The sequence below is a fragment of the Dermacentor albipictus genome, chromosome 6, assembly GCF_038994185.2.
Source record: "Dermacentor albipictus isolate Rhodes 1998 colony chromosome 6, USDA_Dalb.pri_finalv2, whole genome shotgun sequence".
NCBI classification, from domain to species: domain Eukaryota; kingdom Metazoa; phylum Arthropoda; class Arachnida; order Ixodida; family Ixodidae; genus Dermacentor; species Dermacentor albipictus.
Window position 1 is genome coordinate 123,314,898 of NC_091826.1, and position 20,859 is coordinate 123,335,756.

Consider the following 20,859-nt stretch of genomic DNA (forward strand, 5'->3'; position numbering starts at 1 on the left):
GCAGAAAAAGTTTTCTGGTCTTGCGTGTTCCATTGCAGTCAATGTAAACGACTTCAATCATTTGACATAAATGCTTTGCCATTGCAGCTACATACTTGCATCTGCACTCTAATACACACCGCTGTCTTCTTCTCTACTCTTTCAGAAAGATAAATGTTGTGCTTATATATTCATTTTATAGAACCATGTGATAGACAGGAAATGGTGTATATTAAAAGACCACAAATATGTTATATATGCATAACGTGATATATTGCACCTATATATTGCAGATAATGCTGATCCCCAATTGTGCCATTCTTCAGGGGTAAACTAGCTTTACACTAAGTTGGCCAAAACACTGGTTGAATTACCAAGCATAGATCAGAAGACAAAAGTCAATGAACATAATCAGAACTTTTATTCCAAAGTATAGTTTAAGAACAGCTAAATCTGATCAACCAAATATGATGTTGCTTACATAAAACAAAACATTCATGCATAGCATAACATGTACACTTTTGTAATGCATCGGAAGGTTATTATTAACTGTGTTGATAGCTACAGCAGTTCCTTCAGTATTACAAGTGTACAGATAACTCTCATCACTGTGAGTGATAGTAATAGCAGTCCATTAAAGTTAAGCTCTAAGTGCAGGTTTGGTAGAAAGAAAATATCTCTATGTGAAAATTGACAAATTATGACACTCTTATATGAAAATTAGATAGCTATGAAACGTTTTAATCTTTTTCTGAAATAGCAAGTATCCTAGCTACCTGCAGTGATTAAAAAAGGCCTTGGCATCACTACATAATAAGCTTTCTGAAAAAAGACAATGGTACAAGAGAACCAAAGCAACACACAGCATCATCAGAGCTTGAAGGAAGAAGCAGCCAATGGAGACGTGACAACTGAAATGCCAGGTAAACAAAAATATGCACAAGGCTGCAAACAGTACATGATGCAAATATCCACTGCAAAAAGAAAAAAAAATGAACAGAGAAAAACCTTGGACACTAGTAAAGAGATAGCTTCTCAAAAAAAAAAAAAAGCTGTATCGACTAAAATGTACATGCTTATGTCATGAGATGTGCACGGACATGCAGTGTGTTGACTTGTAATACTCTCGTGACTTTCCGCATTAAATTATAGATATAATTTGTCAGTGAAGGGTTCAAAAACTGCACTTGTTTCCATCAGTTTGACAAGGGATTCTTCCATCAGCATCATAATCGCAGGACATATTCCAAATCATAAACGGCTCCACTAATGTTTAGCTGTTTGTGCCTGTTTAATTGTGTGGTTAGATCGGTCGTTTCCAATTTTCACATTTCTTTAGGAGCATATTCGTTGCATGGGTTTATAAGATTAGCTTAAAGATCTCTGTTGGGTTAGTTGGTACATAGTTCAATGTTATGAATGACACAACACAACATACATGGACATGAATTGAAGGGACAAGTAATGGGAGATTAGACATGCTTAGATGTGACGTGCTTAGACTTGATTAGACTCCTAGATTAGACGTGCTGTGCTGCAGTATCATGTGTCGCTTCAAATCGGACTGAGTGGAGGATGCATAAGAGCATGTGTTGCACTTGAAAGGTCTCTCACCTGTATGGGTTCGCAGGTGATTCTCTAAATTTGTCCGATTTGCAGAAGTAAAAGGGCACAGGTAACACGGAAAATGACGACTGCTTATACGGCGCTGGCTCTTGGTTTGCCTGCTTTTTTCTGCAGTGTGTAGGTGCATGTGAACTTTGACATTTGACACTCGCGCAAACGTTGACGGACAATATGGACATTTGAAGGGTCTCTCCCCATTATGTACCAGCATGTGTCACTTCATCACTGAAGGGTATGTTGCAACATATGAGCATAGCTGACAGCGGAATGTTTTGCCGGAACCTAACGGTTCACTGTTTTGAGCAATGCTGCTTTTTCTGTCTGGAGTGTACTGGCTCTCGTCACTTTGCAACCTGTTCAATTCTTGGCTGTCGTCATCCACTCCTGACAATGACTCTAGCTGTGCCCTGCCGTGGTTTGGTGTACATGCTGATGCATAAAGTGCATGGCCTGAAAATACAAACGCAGAATTGTTAGCAATGTACCACTTGCAATGCACCCTAATGTGTATACAAAGTACAGAGAACTAGTGAATCAATAAAGACAATCTGACTTTGAGTTTGTTCCATTCTGTGCATTCACTATATTGTGACACAAATAAAGTACACAGAACATTATTTTTACAGACTATGCATTATATGAGAGAAGAAGCAGGCCAATGACCATGAAGAGTTGTGTCCAAAGAATCATATATGGTCTTTCTTATGCACAGTGAACAGAACGGTGAAGCAGACTCCTTTGTGCATTGCTTTTACAGAGGCAGCAGTAACTCACGGAGTCTAACAATGAAGAAGTGAAATAAGAACTCTCAGTGAAAAAACTCCAAAATAATTCGGAAATGCACAAGTTTTCTTGATGTGGACCCAAATCTAAGTGAACGGGTATTTTCAAATGCTGTTACTCATCAAGGTAAAGCCATATTATTCAATGCAAAATTGATTATATCTGTGACAATAAGATGTAGTTCAAAATCCTGGTAGGCTCTTGAACACCACAATAGCAAATCATTATTGCATGACTTTCAAGTGATTATCAATATCACTGTAAAAACAAAAATGATCAAGCAAGAACAAGTATCACAACAGTGATGCACTCTGCTAAAGAGCAATGAAACGAATACATACCATATTTAAAAAATCCTAGGACGATACTAAGCCCATGTATTTATGTTTTCACTTGAATCACCTTTCACTTCAGCAAATACTAATAGTTTTTCAACAGTGTGTGAAATTCAATACAGCTTTCACTGAATGCAGAAAACAATCTTGCTTTCAACATGTACCACTTGAATTGTAACACAAGACCATAACCTGCAATACAAAAGGCAATAATGCTTACAGCATATGGAATACATGTACATATCAGGACAGAAACAGTGCTTCTCAGGTTGTGCGATGCAACAAACTAAAGCCTTGCCACTCTGAGCACAGACACAATCAGCAAGATTCCTGCAAAGTATAGAGTATTTTTTTTCTGACACAGTGCCAGCACTTCCTGCATTGGTGCCTCCTTTGGTGGTTCACTGTAGAAAAAAGAAAGAAATGCCACATTTTTATCATCTCTACAGAAGCTTAGAATGCAATCATCAGTGCAGCCATCTTGGGTGAACAAAAAGTGATCAGATGCCCTCTTTTGGCAATACATGTCCTACCTCTAAAAGAATAGTCGCACAGTCCTGATGACATTGCACTTTCTCTCTCACTTTTATGGCCTTATTCAGAGGTAGAACTGAAATGTTCCTTGGCATTAGCCAGTCAGACCAGTAGCAGCAATGCCAAGGGAAACATAAAAAGCCCCTGCCCGCCAAATTGCCAGCAAGAAATTTTGCAGGTTTGAGGAATTGCGGCCACATCTGTCATATCCTCCTCACCTGAATGCTTACGAAAATTTGTACCAAGTATGTGTATAGAGCAGAGAAATCTACACATTGAAACCAAACCACAGACATACTAACTGTACACTAGATCTTCCGTACTCCATGGGCATCTTTCCATATCAAACACCGTTTCTCTTGATGTCACACTTTGCAGTCAAGAAAATCTGTCCACTTCAGCAAAATGTAATCATTTTCTTTTCTATGTAGTGAAGCAAGGTTTATTTAATTGATTTATATACAAGTACTGCAATTTCACAATGCGATTTTCACAGGGTGGGGATGCAATCTTTATGATGCGACTACTCAGGCGAAAGGAAAATGAGAAAATTAAAATACAGGGTAGCATGAAATAGACAAAAACAACTTCAAAGATGGCTGTAAAACCATATAATTTGGTAGTTGGTTCCATTCAATTATCGTCCTGGGGAAAAGGAGTACCTAAAACAGTTATTGCGGCTGGTGAAGGGGCTGATTACTAGTGCATGTTTTTTGCCTTATAGCATAGCTGACCGAAAAAGTAACTGGGAAATGTCTATGCTGTAATGTTTCTTGATTAGTTGAAACATAAAATTTATCTTAAAACTTGATTCCTTTGAGTCATGATCGGCAGGTTGGCTGTTTAGCAAAGCTGTAATTGACATGCATCCGAAGCTGCTATACATATACCAAACTGCCCATTTTTGAATACCTTCTATTTTATCAATGTCTATTTTGTAAGACTACCACATTATGAAAGCATAATCTAGCATAGGGCTGTACAATTGCATTAGAAGCAAGAAGGCGAACCTCAGGAGTAGTCAGCCTCAAAGCCCGTCTGAGGAAGAATAGCTTTTGATTGGCTCAATTACACAGAGAATTGATTTGTTTCTGCCATCTGAGGCCCTTAGAAGCCCAAATATGAAGATATATTATGTGGTCAACCTCAGATAGCAGGACATTATGAGCAGAATACTGGAAGTGCAGAGGAGTGGGCTTGCAAGAGATTTTCGTGAAGACTGTTTTGTCAAAGTTGATATTCATATGCCATTCATAGCACCAGTTTACAAACTTCTCAAAGGCCTCATTTAGACATAGCTGATCATTTATGCTTTATATTTGTAAATACATAACACAGTCATCTGCGCACAATTTAATGTGCACCAGAATATTGTCAACAATATTGTTAATAAACGGAAGAAACAAAAGTCATCCCAAAACAGAACCCCAGAGGAACACCAGAGTTGACAGGACGCCTCCCAGAGGAATGGTTATTAAACAAAACATATTGTTGCCAGTTAGGAAAATATGCAGACAGCCAATTTACAATTTCGGTATTACCAAGTATGACATGAAGTTTATGGAGTATCTTTTGTGGGAAAACTTGTCAAGTGCTTTGGCAAAGTCTATGAAGATAGCGTCAACCTGCTTACCTGAATTTATAGCCTGAGAAAAATCATGTATAGCAGTTACCAATTGAGTGCATGTAGAAAAACTTTTTCTGAAACCGTGCTGATTGCATGATATCTTGTGCTTTGAAAGGAATTCGGAAATGTGGAATGCAGTATGGTATTCTCGAGCAGTTGCATGATGTTGAGATTAGAGAGATGGGATGGTAGTTTGAAATATGTCGCTTATTTCCATTCTTATGAAGCGGTTTGACTGTTGCCATTCCCCAATTGACCGGTATATAGTATATCACCCTTAGATGGTGATCTAGAAAAACAGTACATGTAGATACTTAGAAACCCATTGCACATATTGCTTTAAGAGCTCATTTGGCAAACCATCAGGACCAGGTGATTTCTTAACATCAAAATTAAGAAGCACATTAAGTATTTCATTCTCATAAATAGTAACGTCTGGCATAGGGGGATTTGAAGCATGAAAGCATGGCAAAAAACCATTGTTGTGTGTAAACACAGACCTGAAGTGTTGATTAAACACATCCATCATCAAAACACTGTCATCAGTTGTAACATCGTTAATCATGAAAACATAATCTGTTTACTGGGTGATATCACCCTCAAAAATTTCTCAGGAAATGATGAAATAAAATTTGGAAGTTTTAATTTGGAAGGTTAAATGTGCTTGTGGAATGCTAAATGTTTCCCTACATGTGCTTAAAGATTAGGTTCATTTGCTCTGCCTTAGTCATTATAGTTATACACTCACATTAACAAGCAGTGTCGCTGTAGCCAATGTTTTAACAAGGGGACTTGAATGCTGCCGTAGCCAACAATTCAACAAGAGGACTCGACAAAGGCACATTAACTTGTTGAAGCAATGGCTACTATGACCTTCCTTATTAAACCATTGATGATCATTTCAGAACTCCATGGGCCGCATTCTGTATCGGTTTGCTTTGTAACCAGTTCACTCTGGCTGTTACATAAGGATTACATCACTCGGAGAAAGAGTGGAATGGCGCAGCGCGAGGGAGGCCAATCAACGAGCGACGGTCTGCTGGAAGGTCACATCATTATTTTTGTTTGCACTTTGGGAATGATATTGTAATTGCAGGATGTTGTTAGTTTGATATAAAAATATTTGTTTATATAGAACACTTGAATATTTAATTTCCAGCAAAAAATTTGAGCTACCAGTAAAGACAGCCATTGATGTTTTAATTTTATTTCCGTTTTCTTTTTTAGTTGCTAGGTGGTGCGCCATATACGATAAGCAATCAAGGGGGCTGCGGCTCTAATAGGACTTAGTTTCGCCGAGGTTGAGCTCCTGAGGGTGGACGATTGCGATGAGTTTCGTCCACATCCCACTACTTCGAGAATCTTGCCATGGTCAAGGAAGCGTTCCTTGACTGTGGCCTTCTCCTGCAGCATGGAAGGAAATCTCACCCACACTGTTTATTTTCCCTCAACCGTATTGGCCCTGGCTACGGCAGTAATGATCTGACTGACTGACTGACAGTTGCAACAACGCAATCACTTCTTCATTCCAGACGCACCGCTGAAAACAACCTGGGGCAAAATAAAATTCAGCACACACACCACTTTTGTTGCAATGTCAACACCCCTAGCTCTTGTGGTCCAAGATATTCTAGCTCGTCGTAAATGATCATACTGTGTCTTTGGAGAGTCTCAAATGTCTTTGTAACTCTCCTTCGCTCATGTCAACAAGTCCCACCGATGCTTCTCGTAACATGGTTGTCTTTCGCCAATGCTCGCCAGCAACACATCAATGGAGCAGCCATTGGTGCCTCTGTCTCGTCATGTTGGCCAGTACGAGACTAGCGGATGACCACGGTTGGCTTAGCAACCTTCTATATCATGCTTGCGGCTGTGCACCACCCTCAAGCGAACAAGTTTTCTGTGGTTTCGCTCATAGCAGATGACAGGTTCCCTTTCCAGATGATTGATTTGTGCAGCGACAATAAAATTTGCAGTAACACCCTTTCGGGATGACAACAACAAAGTGTCGGCCAATAACATTTGTGAGAGCAAACCGGTTCCAAAGCAAACCATTACAGCACACAGTTCTATGATTCTTTCAATTTTCGTCTTGTTCAGAGTCACATTAACAGCTCATCATGGTGGTGCTCCAATGCTTTCTGAAAGTTTGTAGAATGAAAATCTTAGTGTATCCCATGCTTATGTGGAAAGCGATGTTAAGTGAAGCTTTCAGCGCTAATGATTGGAATGCTTGCATAAAATGATGTAAATGAACTGCTAGTTTACACAAATAAAATGTTAATGACAAAAGGGCATTCAATGTTTAACCAAACTCAACATGGTCAGGAAAGTGAAACATAATGACAAATGCTTACATGCAAGTGTGGGCAAATACACCCGCACACTATAGGGATGGCTTATGTTGGCATTTTTTTTTACCTCTTTCTTGCAGATTTGTTCTTTACTTCTTGTGTCTGCTAAGGGGCAGTGGGTATTTGCAGCAATTTGATGGAAATTTTATGACCGAAGTGATCATGATGGAAAGGTCTAACAACTGCGGCATGATGACTACCGAGTGACTACAGCTGCATGATGATGATGGCCCACCAATGATAGACTGCATGATTGTGAAGGTGTCACGACTGCATGTGAAGAAGGAATAATGAGGAAGGAGTGACGAGACAGTGAAACGACAACATTTGACTGACAATGACAGTGTGAACAGGCAGAAGACAAAGTTGGCAGAAGAGCCAAAGAAAACTTTGCTTTAAGAATGCAATGCAATATCTCAAAAGATGGAACTGAGAACAGCACAAAAAACGCACTGGCAGAGAAGTATAATAGTGAAGCGCAGTTTCTTTTTTTAGGTAGAGAAGGCACAAGTTGCACCTAGTTTGATGCCTTGTGGTGCAATACTGTCTGGAGCACACTGTATCCACTTAAAAATAAATCGCAACACATGATCCAAGCAATGCCACAAGCAACAAGATACAAGTGTGCACTAGAGATGTCACAATTTGAAATGCTGCTAACCAGTTGTTCAGTTTGCAGCAAGACCATATGTGTAGAACAGTGAAACTAAACGAGGTGGCAATGAATAAAAATTACTTAGAGATATTGCCTGAATGTAAATCTCTCACTCGATCTTGAAGGGTCACTAAAGAGGTACACTGAATGAATTTAAATTGATACAGTATTTTTGAAAAAAAGAAATAGGCTTTCGTTGATCTCACAGTAGTGGGTTAATTATTAGAAGTTGGTCAGTTTCATTTTTGAGTTTTATGCCAAAATGCCTGGATTGCTTTGTCAGCATACCGCCAACATGGAGCATGTAAGCATGCAAAAATTTCTTTCGCATGTGGGTTGTCAAGGATCAGCCAAAGTTCTTGTAACTTCATTATTTCAGTCTTTGGCCCCTTTAGAACACAATGTAGTCCCTCTCTACTGATGAAATCTTAACAAGGCTTGAGCAGACAGCGTCCAAATCCCCACTGTCAAGACTAGCTGGTACAAAAACTTCAAGGCAGTGTCACCTCAGTGGTTTGTCTTTGAGTCTTTTCTCACTTGCCGACTGCCTTCCTGGTATAAGAGTGGCTTTTTTGGTATTCTGTAAACGTAATTTACTAACCCAACTCCAATCACTGTTCTATTAGTGCCCTTTTAAGTTTAACAGAGGAGTGTGCGATTTTGCACAGAAGAAAAATAACCTCACTTGGTTTGCAGGTTTACGTTTGCCACAACATCAATCATCACATTTTGAACAGGGATCATCTGTAATTAACCACAAATGAATGTCACTTTATCCTGTACCAAGTCACCTTAGAAAGGCAAGTTCCATAAGTGGCAGTGGACAAAACCATCGTAAAAGAAAGGTAATATATTAGTGCTTCAATGGCAACAATTGCTTAACGCTACAATGCACGGGAGGTATTTTCGGGCGATACTCTCGGCGATACTATCACTTTCCTGTGACGCAGTACACGGATATACGGCGCGTTCTACGATTCGTACGGTTTTGCTCAACCAGTCAATCCGCGCGCACTGAAAGTGATTTCTCGGAAAGTGACCGTCCGAGAACACGTCCCCAGCTTGCTCACCTTTTAATGTTAAAGGCTTTGTTCGAACGGAAGCCACGACAGGGTCATTATGCGTCAAGCTTTGTCCCGATACTCAGTGAATGGAAGGAAATGCGAATGATCACGCTGATCACCGAGACAGCGGGAGTGATACAAGATTCAGAGCAGAGGAGTTCTCAAGAACCTCACGCAGAAACCATAATCGTTGAAAACACACAGAATCACTCTTGATGCAAGGCCTGTACATTGAGAAAACTGTTGAGACACGTCGCGCATATATGTCACGGTTTGTACCTCCTGAACACACTTCGTGAAAACAAGACTACCGCTCGGACATGACATGGTCTGTAGCCGTTCGCAATCACAGCGGTACACCGTCGCAGGCAAAATAGCTCATTCATGACGAAGGACAGCGATAACGAGAGAATAAAACTTGTCACTGCTCATCCTATCATAACTTCTGAAACTTGAAGAGGACTGGCGTTCACGAAACGCCACAAACATAACACGTATGTACGCGCTCTTTTCAGCGATGAACTGCTGCATACACACGAACACACCCACATTATTGCGTGCGCAGGCGAGGTGATCGCACTGGCTGATGTGATGGCTTTCTCGTTTGCAATGCACGCCCGAAGGATAGCACAAAACACATGAAATCAGCAGCTCCATTGCTTCCGACGCTCGCGTAACCACTTAGCGAGTGCACACACAGCCGGCTTGCTGCCTTCGATCACTCCGCAGGTTCTGGATCTGTTACAATGACTTCAAGAACGACAAAACAAGCTGTTTCTCACACTGCTACAGCTTAGGGCGCCTAGGCCTCGCACACCGCTTCAAGCAATCGGCGCAATCTCACGCTACTTGTTTTATCTACGGACCTTATCGCACGCCATCGATGTGGCGCCAGATTTGAATCCCCGGATGCGCGAGCTTCAAAATATATGTAGGAAACTATGCTTGCCTTTGTTGGCACACATTACGCGGAGTTTTCACCGCCAAAAACTTACGCGAAATAGCACTGAGCAACTCCAAATGCTAAGTAAAAAGCATTTTGGTTTCTTACTTTCTTTCTTTTCTTTTTTGTGACGTACGCTCGATCATCAACGTTTTTTGATCGCCTCCAGGCATGATGACGTCTTTTTGTGTATTGTATATCATCATCATCATCATAAGCCTGTTTTATGTCCACTGCAGGATGAAGGCCTCTCCCTGCCATCTCCAATTACCCCTGTCCTGCACCCAACCGATTCCAACTAGCGCCAACGAATTTCCTAATTTCATCGCTCCATTTAATTCGCTGCCCTCCTCAACTGCGTTTCCCTTCTCTTCGTATCCATTCTGTAACCCTAATGTCCAACGGTTATCTAACCTGAGCATTACATGACCTGCCCAGCTCCATTTTTTTCTCTTGATGTCAATTAGGATATCGTCTCTACCCGTATGCTCTCTGATCCAAACCACTCTCTTTCTGTCTCTTAATGTTATGCCTAGCAATCTTTCCATCACTATTTAAGCAGTCCTTAACTTGCGCTCAAGCTTCTTTGTCAGTCTCCAAGTCTCTGTCCCATATGTCAGCACTGGTAAAATGCACTGATTGTACATCTTCCTTTTCAATGATTATGGTAAGCGTCCAGTCAGGAGCCGACAATGTCTGCCGTATGTGATCCAATCCATCTTTATTCTTCTATGAATTTCCTTCTCATGATCAGGGTTCCCTGTGATTATTAACCTAGGCAAACAAACTCCTTCACAGACACTAGAGGCCGACTGGCAATCATGAACTCTTGTTCCTTTGCCCGGCTATTCATCATTATCTTTGTCTTCTGTAATTAATCTTTAATCCCACTCTTACACTCTCTCTGTTCAGGTCCTCCATCATTTGTTGTAACTCGTCTGCATTGTTGCTGAATAGAACAATGTCATCGGCAAACTGAAGGTTGCTGAGATGTTTGCCGTCGATCCTTACTCCTAAGCCTTACCAGTTTAATAGCTTGAATACTTCTTCCAAGCACGCAGTGAATAGAATTGGAGACGTTGTGTCTCCCTGTCTGACCCCTTTCTTTATAGGTATCTTCCCGATTTTCTTGTGTAGAATTAACGTAGCTGTAGAACCTCTGTACATATTTGCCAAGGCATTTACGCAAGCGTTTTGTACTCCTCAATTATGTAAAGCCTCTATGACTGCTGGTATCTCTACTGAATCAGATGCCTTTTCGTAATCTATGAAAGCCATGTAGAGAGGCTCATTGTACTCTGCGGATTTCTCGATAACCTGATTAATGACATGGGTGTGATCCATTGTAGAGTATCCCTTCCTGAAGCCAGCCTGTTCCCTTGGTTGGCTAAAGTCCAGTGTTGCCCTTTTTGTATTGGAGATAATTTTGGTAAATATTTTATATGATACTGGGAGTAAGCTAATGGGCCTACAATTTTCAGTTATTTCACGCCTCCTTTTTTTTGTGGATTAGTATAAGGTTTGCATTCTTCCAGTTTTCTAGGACCTTTGCTGTCGATAGACACTTCTTATAAAGAGCCGCCAGTTTTCTAAGCAGTATGTCTTCTGCATCTTTGATTAAATTGACTGTTATTCCATCTTCTCCTGCTACTCTTTCTCGTTTCATGTCTTGCAAAGCCCTTCTCACGTCATCGCTAGTTATAGGAGGAGTTTCTATACCCTGTTCACTGCCATTTCTAATGGAGGTATCCTGACACCTCTGGGTATCGTACAGGTCAGTATAGAATTCTTCTGCTTCCTTTACTATATCTTCGATATTGCTGATGATATTACCCTGCTTATCTTTCAATGCATATGTCTTGGTTTGTCCTATGCGAAGTTTCTTTCTTACTGATTTCAGGCTGCGTCCATTTTTTTATGGCTTCTTCCGTCTTTCTCACATTATAGTTTTGAATATCACTTATTTTTGCCTTGTTGATCAGTTTTGACAATTTCGTGAATTCTACCCTATCTCTTGAGTTGGACACTTTCATTCTTTGTCGTTTTTTTATTAGGTTCTTTGTGTTGCCTTGGTGCCTTGACTCCCACTTCAGTTGGTGCCTCTGAAGCATTACTTACGTGGCCAGTATTCTAAAACTTGGCCCGAGATGTGTTGTTGGACTTGCCAATGTGCAGCCTGCTTTCAAAAAAAGGGGGCGGGACAGAAATGGCATACATTGACTCCTGCCCGATAAACATGAATATGCTAGCTTGGTCAAGCTGTTATCAAGCTATTTATAGTAACAAATTTCTACTTTGTGGGTACTGTTTTCTTGGCCAATTCTCAGAATGATTACATGCCATTGTGACACAATGGGTACAGCAGTCTTGAATGCATACATGCCTCATCAACATTGTTCCGTTGACACACATCGTACATCCTCTTTGTGACATAGACAGATCGCAGCTACAGCTAGGTGACGAGGCTGTGCATGTGTCTTCCACTGCTGTTGCTATCTCACAAACGTAATGTCATTTAGATTCGACTACTCGATAGTGCATTCGTGGAGTGGTGCACCCATAAGTGCTCTGCGACACTCGACTGGACGGGGCAGTACAGGATACTTTTCTCCCACATCACTCCAAGTACACATGGTGACGTAAGGAACACCTAGTCTTTGTTTATTCCCGCAAAACACAAAATTTTCTTTCGTCTTTGATTTAGCCTCATTGTTTCGTGACGCAAATACTCAAAATTAAATTTCTTAATCCTAAAAATTTCATGGAAATACCAAAGTACTACATGGCACAAGTATACAAATGATTAAGGAGCACAATAGATACTACATTGCTTAAATGATATTGCACGACAAAAAAATGACACGGACGTGAGAGAAGACGACACACCAAGCGCACACATTGTCGCGCAATATCATTAAGCAATGGATTACCAACTTGCCCGGAATGCTGCTCTCATTAAGATACTACATATTGCTTTTCTTTCAAAGCTTGGTAAAGTTTTTGTAAAATGACTGAACCATATGGCTACCTATCATATCCCATTAGAGTTCAGTGTAGAAATCACTCTTGTACTGTGGGTCACAGTAACTGCTTGAGGAATACCTGACGCATCCCACTGACAGTCCTACTCATGTGAAAGAGGTACATTGCGGAGCTTTGGCATCTTAATCATCTTTTATGCATGCCACCATGACCCTTCATCACAGTGAAGCAAGTTGGTGCCAGTTCTGACTAGATGCATTGTTGCCATCTAGGCATATTGCCTGCAGTGGTGTTTCTTTATTTATTTTTCATTTACATACACTCTATTTTTTTGCACTTGTGTGACTGAATTCTTCACCGGCCCCTCAGAGTTGGTTTGTGCCACAATCAGAGTCATACACCAGAAATTACTTTTTGGGAGGGGTTTTGAGGTGACAACGGCAGCCATTTTGAAATATTCAAATTCACTTAGTTTTTAATGTGAATCAAGTATGTCGATGGCATATGGTAGTACAAGTATAAACTCATAACGCATATATTAATGACACATACACGTAACATAATGACGTATGTGTAAGTCGTATTGAGCAGCATATCACTGCGGCAATAGCTCTGGGGATGTCAATACCCCCATAGCTCTCCCCCTAGTTTACGGGCCTGGCCACAACTCACTCTCAAGTGTATACTCTATACAGTTTTATAGAAGTGCAGTGACTATGCAAAAGTGGTCAAAAATGGCACTATGCCCATAGCATATTTAGTTATCAGTGGTACCTTTCCTCTCGCTTCCTGAAAAGCAGTTCTCAGAGGTTGGCAGAGGTCACAAAATCACCTCATATAAAGGAAGATAATGGCAGCGATAGAACAAGTATCCTTGCGTGGTAGTGCTGAAGTTTGCAACAACTTCATGTGTGGCTTGTCTTCAGTGCAAAGCAAGACAAGGAATTAACAGGAATGCCAAGGCTTGAAGTAGTCAACAAACAGGCAAACAATGGAACAATCAGACTAGAGCCAATGGTTTGACAATATGACTACTTTTCACATATATATATATATATATATATATATATATATATATATATATATATATATATATATATATATATATATATATATATATATATATATATGTGTGTGTGTGTGTGTGTGTGTGTGTGTGTGTGTGTACACACACACATACATACATACATACATACATACATACACACATACATACATATATAAGTCATCTAGGTGCCCTTGCGGAAGCAGCTCCATGATAGGGCTGTCATTGCTCACTGGCTGTTGCCTTCGGTATATTCTGCAGGCATTGCATTGCGCATGGCTACATGTGTAAGTGCTACACCGAGTTTTGGCCCCTTTTACTTGTCACGCTTGCGTATGGTGACGTGGTTGGAAATGAGCAGGCAGGTACTTAAGCAAAAAACCTTGAACGATCCCTCTGAGGCATGCACTGCATTTTTGCAAACAAACACAGATGCCCTGCTTCATTGCATCATGCAAATTGATGTCTGACTACTGGACTGAACCAGATTATGCCACAGGCATTTGCAAAAGTGGCAGCCAGAAATTAAGTTCTGTGGACTTTGCAAGCATAAATGCAACCAAACAAGTAATGTGCACCAGATTCGCTTTGGTGTCATGCCCAGTTGCACTGAACGTCACACTAAGGTTGCAGTAGCACTGGTAAAAATTGTGAACACTCTAGGTGCCGAAAACACTCGCACAAGCAAGTGCAGTTTGTCCTGTGTGCATGCAAGAAAGGCAAAAGTTTGGTCTCTTTTATTGTGCAAGTTGATAGATGACTAGTATGAAAACTTTGTTTAGGGTCCTTGGCTTGACGTAGCAGTGCGGCTTGACTGTGAGCACACCTCTATGACTTTTTACAAACCACTGAACGAAATAATTTTAGGAATGCCACAACCTCGTGAATTTGTATATTACGCACTTGCTTATCTTCATCATCACTGCACTATTACCTATAATTGCTTCCATAATATACAGACTATGTAATGGTGAGCTCACTTAATTACAATTACATTTTGTCAGTTACCTTGCACTAAGAAGTGCACCTCACGCTACTTCTTCTTGCTATCTAAAATGAGTAATGGTTGCAAAACTTTAGAATTAACAGGAATGACAATTTGTAAGAGCTTTACTAATAATGCAAAGCTTGCTCCAGCTTTTGTTTCATTAAAGAAGAATACGAATTCAATCCATAATGCTCAATTTGCTTTCTTTTTCCCTTTAAGTCGTATTGTACAACCCATAAACCACATTGTTGGTCTGAAGCGTTGCTGTAATAAATACTCATGTATGTCCACCGACTTGTTTGTATCAACAATTCTTTTAAAGAACAGGCATCATCGCTTCACATATTTTGCCACTAAAGGTTTTATGTGCTGTTAGAATTGTTTAGGACCCTTTGACAATTTTGTTGCATCCCAGAAAGTGTCAAACTGTATATGTGCTGTGTAAGCACATATACAATAAATGTAAAACACCCCTTTTTTTTTACCCCATCACCATTCATTAAAACTTCTTTCTGGGCAAGTTGGTGCATACTTAATTTGAAATTTATAACAGCGCTAACACATGTATACGCAAAGGAACAATGATGAGACACAAGCGCTGACATAAGAAGAAGGATCACCATCACCCTTCCCCCATGCAGAGTGGCAGGCCTGGGCCGACCTCTCTGCCTTTCTGCCAAATAAATACCTTTATCGCTACTTTTACGTCACACTATGAGCATCGCAAACAAATGGACAGAAGGCAGAAAAAAATAACACGGTGCTGACTCTAAACTGATATTAAAAAAACAAAGGTAAAAGGAAAAAAGCAAATGTCAGGCATGCGCAGTACACGTGTAGGGCAAGCTGCAAACATGTAGTGAAAGATACAACTATCAAAATCGATGCCAATACAGTAGTGAAATTCTTTCTTGCAAAGAATAACCGACAGTTTGCTTATGCATGCTCACCTTGTTGTCTGGCAACTTGTCTCTCACTTGTTTTTTCTTTCGAACATTCAGGATACTAGCATGTGAAATGTTGCAGCCCTGTTCTGCATATTGCAGCTGTGTCAGTGATAAGAAAAAATGCACCCACAGCAAGTTGAACATTCCTCGATGTAGCTGAAATGATTTATATTTTTTCATAGGTTAATTTTAGCGTCAACTACATCTTCGCTACCTCCCACAAAGCAATCTCTGATGCACTGAAGGGCACACTTTTTCTGTGTCTTCTCCATTGTGCATCTATATGCAACATCGACAGGATTTGCCTAATTGAGTGAGTCCGGTGGATGCGCATTCCTTCTGGAACCAAATGTTCTTCTTTGGGCTGTATTTAGCGGTAGTTCTAGATAAGTGCTGTTAGTATAGCAAGGGGCTGTTTTGTTCCATGGTCAACAAATTTCCGCCTGTGTTCTTAACCTGTTACAATTGATCACTGTTTCATGATTGTGAACCTCCTTCTAAACCTGGACACAATAAAAGGGTCAGGCTCGGACAAAATATTAAATGCTCTTTTGAAATAATGCGCAGAATGGACGGCGAAGTATTACCCTTGTATAATATCTAAAAGTCATCATTATTGTCTGTCCTTCTAAAATATTCGCAGATGGCAAAAGTTGTCCCACTACACAAATCAGGCAGCACAACCGACCCGTCCAACTTTTGGCCAATTTCGCTTACGAAGGTGTGCAACCTTCTTGAACATATCATACTTAAACATATAACCACTTTTTTAGAAAATGTGGGCATCATATCACCATATCAACATGGCTTTCGCAGAGGGCCTTCTACTGTCACTCAATTACTAGTACTAACACGACATATCATTTAGTATCAATAGACAGTGGCAAACACACTTCACCCTACTTGATTTTTAGAAAGCCTTCTATCTGGTATGGCACAGTAAGCACATAAGGAAAGTTGAGGTTACACCAGGTACAGGCCCCATAATTGACTGGATTCACAACTACCTTTACTAACTGTACCTAATTTGAGGAAGCGAGCTGACAGATATCCCGAACAGCCCACGTAATGTTAGAAAGCACTCTGGCTCGTTTTATTTGTAATTTTTATTGATGACCTACCAGCAAAAATCACAGGAAACATTAAACTATTAGCAGACGACTGCATTCTCTGTCTAAATGACAGGCTGACTGGCAGATGACTATCAATACTGAGAAATCTGCTTTTCCAATCAATCACCACAAAAAAAAAAGTACCGCACACTTTTTGTATACCATTAATGATGTACCACTAGTACGAGTTCAAGAACATATTGTCACATGATAGTGGCGTATAAAGAGCACAGTAGCAATACTGAGGAAGATGAAAGTAACTTTTATTGGGTGAACCTGTGCCCACAAAAACAGGCTACACGTAAAGAATGGCGACAGCAGCGAACAAAGTCGGCGATCGTCAAAATCTGATCAGCGGATCAAGCGCGTTGGCTTTCATACATCAGTCGTTGAATGTTCCAGAGTAATCGCTGGGACCCGCATGCCTTCCACAAAGTTCTACACCATTCGCATTGCACATTCATGCAATCGGATTACACAAGGTTCGGCGACAACAGACAGTGGATAGAAGCATCGATGACATTCTAGAAACTTCCGATACATGTAGGCGTGTCCTGTGCTGAGCGATAAAATTTGTTAGGTGGTCGCCCGAGAAAGTTAAACAAGTACACGTGTCAATATTAATGTTAAGACACAACTTCAGATGGAACTTCCATATTCACACTATAACATCCACTGCAATGAAATGCCTTTTATTTTTTGGAGGACACCTCCGACCAGAACCACCCGGCGCAAAAATTCTAGCTACCAAAACTATTTTCAGGTCAGTCCTTGTGTACACAAATATCGTTCAGTTCCCATACACTAAGCAAATAATCAACAAACCAGAAGGTGTGCAAAGGAAAGCACTGACGTACGTAAACAATAACAAACTCACAGACTCGCCCAACTTAACAAAGCTGGAATTCGAACAGTATAAAACCGAGCAGTACTAGCCCATTCTAAGCTTGTGTACGAGCTTCCTACACAACCAGTGTACTATTGATAGCTTCAGCTTTCCTTTGCAGTTTTTTTCATTTCCGCCCCCCCCCCCCACACACACACAAAGAAAACCTTGTTTCCGTGCTGTGAATTGTCGCTTGGTGAAAGTTAGGTTTTGTTACTTCTTTTGCAGAAAGTAATGGCCCACAAGACACTTCAGTTGCTGGATCCCCTTATTATATTATTGCATTAGCAATTATATGGACAGTCCAGGCGCATTATAGCCATCGCCGTCGCCCTCATGTTTTGTATAATGTCCAAAGGCGATAACATTGTGACCACGTGCCGCATGCTGTATGTGCGAGTGAAAGCGTAAAGGGAGGGGGAGGCTGGAATGGGTGAGCCGCTGATGGTGACTGTCTTGTGTGCGCAAAGGAGAAAAGCGGAGAGCAAGCAAGCCGTCTTCCGTATCAAGAGGAGTGGGGGGAGGGGGTGCTGTGATCTGGGAATCTGTGGTTCCGCAACATGTTTATTAGCCCTGTTTGACGCATTATGTCAATGACTTTTGCTTAGATACGTAGATTTATTGTAGATTTATACGCAAAATTAAATATCTCGTTGAGAGGTTTTGTGTATACGTGCAGTGAACTTTGTTTCCAATGACACTCTTTTGCCCTTTATCAAGCTGTATCTTCGCATTTGTATATTTCATTGCATATTCTAATGTACAAAGGGGAGTCAAATTGAAATGAGCTAACCCACCCCTCGCAATGATGGTTCGGTTCATTATGTGCGAGGCATGTGCATAGCACACAGTCAAGGCACACAGGCGCTGCCTTGACTCATCTGATCTGGTATCACAATGAGGTTGACAGGCATCTACAAAAGTGACATGCAAGTGTGAGGATGAAAGTTTTTAATGCTCTCATACAATGGGTTGAACACAGTTCTGTGACATAACGGACACTCCAAAAGTTGAACACTGTGGTGTCGTGAGGTTTTTGACAACTGAAGGAGTTTTCCAAAAAGAAATTTGTCGCCGTATGGCTGCCATGTACGTTGAACATTGCATTTTATTGGCCACTGCGAAGCGTTGAAGCAAACTGTTCAAAGAAGGACGTGAAAGTTGCAAAGACGATCCAAGACTGGGCCAAAGCCACCATGCAATCACCCCCAACACAGTCACAAAGGTTCATGAGCTGATTGGACAAGAACGAAGGATAAGCATCGATGAACTGACAGGTTGTGTGAACATCAGTTACGGTTCAGGTCTCACACTATAAATCATGAACATCTCGGGTGTCAGCTCTTGGGTGCGCAATGGATGCCCAAGATTTTGAATCACCGCCAGAAGACGGAGAGGTTCGGCGCTGCCTTGACTCATCTGATCTGGTATCACAATGAGGTTGACGACTTCTTGTCTAAATTGTGACCAGGTACGAATCATGGTGCCACTACTATGGGCCGGAAACATGACCGCAAAGCTTACAGTGGAAACATTAAAATTCACTGCTCCCAAAGAAAGCAAAGGCCTTCATTTCCACCGAAAAGGTGTTGACCTTTTTTTCTATCTTCAAGGGCAATTACTGCTAGAATTTGCTAAACCTGGAGAGACTATAAATAGTTTCTGATATTTTGAAACTTCGGATCGTCTGTGTGCCGCAATGAAGAACAAACAACGTGAAAAATTCAGAAAAGGGTCATCTGGCTCCATGACAATGCCCGTCCCCACGTCGCCGATGTGGTTAATATACAGCTGGCGAAGTTCAAGTGGAAAACGCTGCAACATCCACCATACAGCCCAGACCTGTTACCTTGGAACTTTCACATTTTGGGGCATTTGAAAAAAACAGCTCAATGGAACCAGATCCGTGTTGGACGATGATGTGAAAGAGTCAGTTACATAATTTTTGAAGCAGCAACCCAAGAAGCTTTATGAGACGGGAATCACGCGACTCGTTAGTCAATGGGACAAATGTCTAAATGCTCATGGAGACTACTTTTTAATAAGTACCCCTTTTATCATATATTTGCATTGGCTCACTTTCATTTGTCTCGCCCTGGTATATTTTGCCGAACTCCGGCTTTTTATACGTGCTCTCTGTTGAGACTATAATTCCGGTGCAATTACTCCCAATACACGACTGGTGACAGCAGCTCCTGCGCAATACATTGGAACAAAGGACAGCGTTATTGAGATTTTCCCCTGGCCATTGGATATGTACAAAAATGTACCCAAAGTTCTTGAATGACAAAGTTTCATTACGATATTTGTCCTGCTTTGCTGGTTTCAAACTGATATAGTTCTAAAGTTCGTGTGATATTTTCTTTAGTTATTAAATAGACTGATAATATGGAAGCATTGATATCAGTTATTTCGGGCGCAATTTTTGAGACGTACGAGTATATTCTTTTATGCAAAATACATATTTTACATGTTGTCAATGCACAGCGTTCAAGGATATGTTTGCAGCATCTTTGGCAATGGCAAGGCAGTTATTATTTATGTTTTTCAACCCTCGACAAATTCTGTAAGGAGGAGGCCGAGCTGCGATGTCAGCCCGCCACCCCCCCCACCCGAACGAAATTTCTGGCTACGCCACTGCAAGATGTGCAGAACTGAAACATGGCCAGCACGCCATACATGCACTAACTATCAATGAATATATCCCTTTCGCACAGCATGCTTTGGGAATGAATTGTTTCCCTTAGCGATAAGACAGTGGAATAATCTAAGCAAGTCCACTAGTAGCAGCGGCTCAATAGGTACAGTCTTGGTAAAAAAACGAACCCGCTGTGAACGGCCGGGGAGCGGCTGTGCTCCGCTATTGCGCCGCTGCCACCGTCGGCGCGCGCTGCTGCTTGCTTGCGTCGAGGATAAAGAGGGCGAGGGAAGCATGTCTCTTATTCTCAAGCATCCTTTGATAACAGGGCTCGTGAAAAACAAGTACGACGTTCGTTTTG

The 20,859-nt window shown here is 41.0% G+C and overlaps 2 long non-coding RNA genes across 3 annotated transcripts in view; one reads left to right on the forward strand and one right to left on the reverse strand.

Annotated features, from left to right (window-relative positions):
* Positions 1-20,859, forward strand: part of LOC135899477 (uncharacterized) — a 63,994-nt gene that overhangs the window by 12,159 nt on the left and 30,976 nt on the right. The window contains exons 3-4 of one of the 2 annotated variants that reach the window (XR_011515397.1): positions 7,319-8,197; positions 8,590-9,807. This is a non-coding gene — a long non-coding RNA (uncharacterized lncRNA). Of the gene's footprint in view, positions 1-7,318; positions 8,198-8,589; positions 9,808-20,859 lie in introns of those variants that run through there. The other variant, XR_010563623.1, reaches the window with a different exon arrangement.
* On the reverse strand, positions 378-7,319 carry LOC135899478 (uncharacterized). Its single transcript, XR_010563624.2, has 2 exons — positions 2,730-7,319; positions 378-2,055 (listed from the first exon to the last, which is right to left on the reverse strand). It is a non-coding gene; the product is annotated as an uncharacterized lncRNA (long non-coding RNA).